Raw genomic sequence first — 5,311 nt, 5'->3', positions numbered from 1 at the left:
AAAAAAAAAAAAAAGGAAAGAGAGAAAAGAAAAAAGAAACAAAAAACTTTATGCATCTTCTGGAATAACAAGATGCAAATGTTGTATTATCTAGGAAAAGAGTAGTTAAGTAGATACACTAAATATTTGGATTTAGTTCACTTTTATGATAACTTTTTTTACTTCTGTTATTAGTGATGTCTGTTCTTTGTATACCGGCATTCTAATAGCACATAAATTATTACACAAATTAAAGCCAAGAAGTACCACAATTGGTAAATTTGAAGCTTCTGATGACTTCTCACTTTAACAATTAATCTGGGCAGTTTTGGCTTAGAAACATATTTTTTGTGAAAAATTTTTAGCAGTATGAGAGAGGTTTTCTCATTCCGTATAGCCCTCAACTTGCTGCTAAGAGCTTTTAACAATTTTTACAGGATCTCACTTGAGATCAGGTGGAACACTTCTTATCATTTTTATAAAGCAGTTAGAATTCATATTTAGATCGATGTTATATGTTAACACCATCTGTAACATCTGCCTACAACCTCAGAAGGGACCTATGAAATATTAACTAGCCGAGGAATCCTTTTCTGAAGTCGTCTGCTGCACTGTGGTCTTTTCCGTAGGAATGAAATTTGGCAGAAATGTTTAATGAAGAGGAATCTGAACATAGCAATTGAGAAAGGAAAAAGATTGGGAGAAGACTCCAGATGTCAAAGCAAAGAGAGGACGAGGCACAGGAAGCAGCTCTTATTATTCCTGCTGCGTGGCTCAGAGAACTCCAAGCAGTTGAGTCTATCTTAAGGATATATATTTTTTTCAATTTGAGATATAATTAATTTGTTTTCCAGTAAAATAGATGTTAGTAGATCTATAACATACAGGAAACAATAGAAAATGGAGACAAGTAATTATAATACCTCATTACATACGACAGAAATCCTTTTCAGAAAATTATTCTTCAGTGTGTAGTGCTTGCTTTCCAGGAAAGAATAGGAGGGAGAACCCTGCTGAAATGCATAAAGGCCTGCAGGGAGAGCGAAAGAGAAGCAAAAAAGGAGTAGTTAGCAGGGAGATGAGGTCGAATGGAAAGAAGGAAATGGATCAGGGCATTTTTAGGAGGCAATACCAAGTGCGTTTACCGACTGTATTTAGAAGATGAGAGAGAAAGGGATCATCTAGGTTTTGGCTTGGGCCACAGGTAGATCTTGTTAAGGCTGTATGAAATCAAAAATCCAGGAGGTAACTCAGGTTTGTGGGGAAATGATACAAATTTAAATCATGTAAGGGTATGAACCCTGTAGATTTTACAACTTTGAGCCAATATCCTTCTTAGGCCTCCTCTTCTAAGCACCATAAACTACTGCTTCCTGTGTGTTGCCTGTTCATAAAGAACAGCTAGCTATAGAAGTCGGAGGTTAGAATATGTTGGGTAGGGTAGAGAAACTAGAGGGAATGATTTAGTAATAAAATAGGTTTTACTATCTTCTCACATCCCAGACTTCATTAGCTTTGTATTATTCCTATTAGTAAGCAAGGATTCGCAGGGGCTTGTGAGGAAAAGAGTTACTGTAGCAGTTCTGGTGGCTTACCCCTTACATGTCTCCAGGGCACCCATCTTTACCTTGGCCAGCCCCTGGAATGCAGCCCTCAAAGTGTCCTTTATGTTCCTGATGATGATTTTATTATATATGCTTGGAGGAATGGACCATTCCATACTGGCTTGCCAAGCTGCGTTGCACAAATAACAAGATTGATAATATGCATCTGGTTTTATTCTTGGGCCCCTGAGCTTTGGTTGCCATAGCCAGTTCCATAGCAGAGTATGCATACGTGAACAGCCTCCTGCAAAAGCCTTAGAACCTGAGACTCAAGTGGGCTTCTGTGGGCAGAGACATTCCACACATGTCTATAGTTTGCTGAGAAAGGGGGGGTGGGGCAGAGAGGGAGAAAAATAGAGAATTCCTGTGTAGTTAGAGAAAAGGACAACAGAATCCCATGCTGGACCTCTCTGGACTCCACTGATACATCTTTTCCTGTTGCTTTTGCTCTGTATCCTTTGCTGTCGTAAATCTCAGCCACGTATTACTATATAACCTGCCATTGAGTCTTGTGAGGCCTTCTGTGATCACCAAAGGAAACAACCATATACCTAGTACGCAAGAGATTTAAAACCCAATTTGTTTATTTGAGTCTTGATAGGATTCACTAGAAAAGAATAATCAGCATATGTGAGTATCTGCTGTGTGGGGGTTTAAATGAAATCAAGACTTTGGTCTTTGTCCATAAGACATTTACCATCTTTATAGGGACATGACACATGTTAGGGAAATGCCTGTGGGCATAAGTATAAATAAAAGCAAATTGGCAATGACGGCAGAATTAAAGAGAGATTAAAGTGGTAAAAGTCAAGCAAGGGTAATGAAACATGGTGGGTATTTAAGGAGAGACACAGGACTGCATTATCAAATGATAGCCATAATTTTTCCCCATATGTACTTTAGCAGTATATAAAAACTATAAAATAAAAAAAACTTTTTCCCTAGATTTTATCCAATATATTCCAAGCTCAAGTTTGATTAATTATTTGTATGGAATCAAAATTTATACTAAACCAAAGTATAAGTGTTTTATGTAACACTTGTTAATGAGCCCGCCAGTTATGGATTTCAGCTGAGATAATGTTCTCATTGTTCTCATGTATTATTATCCCAAAGACTCCACACCAATTCCTGTTATAATTAGTCACACCTGGTAATTCCTTTGGCTGTGTGGTTAAGCTGCTTGTGTCCAAAGCAGTTTCCCTGAACTACCCATGTGTGGGGCAGACCCTCAGCAGCCCAGATTAAGAAGGAACTTTGAAAGTTCTGCTTCCTGTAATGGCCAGATAGCTCCTATCAGATCAGTGTTCCTGCAAATAACAGCTATAAATTCTCAACAGAATTTAAAAATCTACCAAAAGGCAATGGAGAACAAGAAAGAGAAGGCAAATTCTGGACAGGAGTTTGTAGGGGCGAGACCCCATAAGTGCCGAGGCAGGAGTCAGAAGCCTCAGCCTATTTCCATGTAAATAATAAAGAAGAAAATAACTAGAGATATAACTGTAGTAGTTATTCATAGGTAATCTTTGTTATTCATAGGTGATCGTAGTTCTATGCCTTTCAGGTCTCCAAGTGTGAACCTGGGGTGACCTTGTGAAAGGAATGACCCTAAGGTCATTCCTTTAAGCCCTCTGTCACACCCCTGTAAGGGCTGCTGGAGGGTGTCTCGGCTGTGTGGCAGTGCCAGCGCTGGGAAAGCACCCGCTGTTTAGCCAGCTAGGGAAGGAGATGTCCAAGATGGCCGAGACATCTCCTTCCTCAGGGGATTTAGGAGAAAACTCCGCTCCTCCAAGCTCTGGCGGTAGGCCTGGTGGCTGTCAGGTAGGCCTGCAGACATCTGGGGGCTTAATTGTCTCTATGTGATGCTGTGCTTCAGTGGTCACGTTCCACGTCTACTCTCATGTTCCGCTTCTGTACCTGGTTTCTTTTTTCTTAGATAATCAGTAAAAGTAACATAAACCTTAATGTCTGTTCTTTCTTGACAAGTATGGAAAAGTGCTGATGCGTTATGGTCCTTACCTCATCTCATCTATCTGAAAGTCTTGGGCCCCTGCCTATATGACACGTGATGTACTTGACCCAATCACCAACCACCAATGCCATGCCCCACCTACCCAGCCCCCAGCTTTGCACCATGCCTTACTTACCCTGCCCTCAGCTTTGTACTCAATAAAAGTCAGAGCATCCAGGCACTCGGGGCCACCGCCGGACTCTGAGCTTTGGTTGGCAGTGGATCCCCGAGCCCAAACTCTTTTCTTTATCTCTGTGTCTTGTGTCTTATTTCTACAGTTTCTCATCTCCACACCAGCAGAGAGGGGCTCAGAGGACCCTGTAGGGCTGAACCCTATAGGAGTTCACACTTGGAAGAAGGGAATGGCAGTTCATGAGTTTCATATAAAAATGTCATTTAGCCTTCTGGCAGGCCCTCATCAGTACCATGTAGAATGACTATAACTTTCAAACGTGCAGACTTACTGGCTTGAAGAGCCAGAGATTGTAGTCCATGTCAACCACAGGGTGGTGCATGCTCTAAAGTTAATACCACGTATTGCCTTAATATCTGGTAAAATCAAGAGGCCTAACTACAAGTTCCTGTCCACACTCTGCTCCTTAACTCAGGGATCAGGCACATTTCCTGCTTATTCCTGAGTCACAGGCTTTTGCTGTTCCCTGACAGCTCATGGAATTACTCATTCATACCAGTCATGTCCTCCCTCAGGAACCAGAAGCAACCTCATCCTCTTGATACAAAGCCTGCTCCTGTGGCTGTTCACTACTTCCAAGTGCAGGCTCCACCTGGACCTGTGTGAAGTAGCTGTTCTCCTCGAACAGCTGTGAGTATATGTGACTAGTACTGGGCTGTCAGTCCCATCCGTGTAGTGTCTAGTGTCATGTTTAGCCTATTCCCATAACCTTATAGTAGAAATCCCTCCCTCACCAAAGAGATGAGGAGGAAGGGTGCAAACACACAGCAATGGGAAGTAGAGGGGAAATCACAGAAAAGGGAGATCCACAAAGGAGGAAACTTAAGACTATATAGAAACTGCCGGAGTCTCTTGCTGAACCTACACTACACATATGGAGAGCAGACCCCCAAGCAGCCCACATAAGGCTTAAATAACTGAACTGAGAAGTTTGAGTTCATCAAAGTGTCCAGGATAGAATCTAAAATTTCCAGGCATGTGGAAAAATAAGAAAATGTGACTCAAAGTCAGTCAGTTACCCCAGGATGAACCAGATGGGAGAATTAGAGACAAAAATTTTAAAGCAGCTGCCAAAACTATGCCCAAGGATTTAGAGGAAAATATAGTCATAATGAATGAAAAGATAGGAAATCACAGAAGAGAAAAAGAAACCATAAAAAGGAACCACAGGTTAATGCTAACATTGAAAATATAATATTTGAAATGAAGTTTTGCTGGGTAGCCTTAAGATCAGAATAGAGGCCAGGCGCAGTGGCTCACATCTGTAATCCCAGCCCTTTGAGAGGGTGAGGTGGGCAAATCACCTGAGGTCGGGAGTTTGAGACCAGGCTGACCAACATGGAGAAACCTGTCTCTACTAAAAATAATTAGCCAGGCATGGTGGTGCACATCTGTAATCCCAACTATTCAGGAGGCTGAGGCAGGAGAATCACTTGAACCCAGAAGGTGGAGGTTGCAGTGAGCCAAGATCACGCCATTGCACTCTAGCCTGGGCAACAAGAGCAAAACTCCATCTCAAAAAAA

The 5,311-nt window shown here is 41.6% G+C and overlaps 1 long non-coding RNA gene across 1 annotated transcript in view; it reads left to right on the top strand.

Moving 5' to 3' along the window:
* The window catches only part of LOC119474222, a 16,807-nt gene that overhangs the window by 10,261 nt on the left and 1,235 nt on the right, over positions 1–5,311 (top strand). Inside the window, exon 2 of the long non-coding RNA XR_005203510.1 lies at positions 4,261–4,417. This is a non-coding gene — a long non-coding RNA (uncharacterized LOC119474222). The remainder of the gene's footprint in view (positions 1–4,260; positions 4,418–5,311) is intronic.

This window comes from Cebus imitator, unplaced genomic scaffold (assembly GCF_001604975.1).
Source record: "Cebus imitator isolate Cc_AM_T3 unplaced genomic scaffold, Cebus_imitator-1.0 Scaffold11, whole genome shotgun sequence".
In the NCBI taxonomy this organism is placed as follows: domain Eukaryota; kingdom Metazoa; phylum Chordata; class Mammalia; order Primates; family Cebidae; genus Cebus; species Cebus imitator.
The sequence above is the reverse complement of the archived record's forward strand: the minus strand, read 5'-3'. Positions and strand labels throughout refer to the sequence as shown.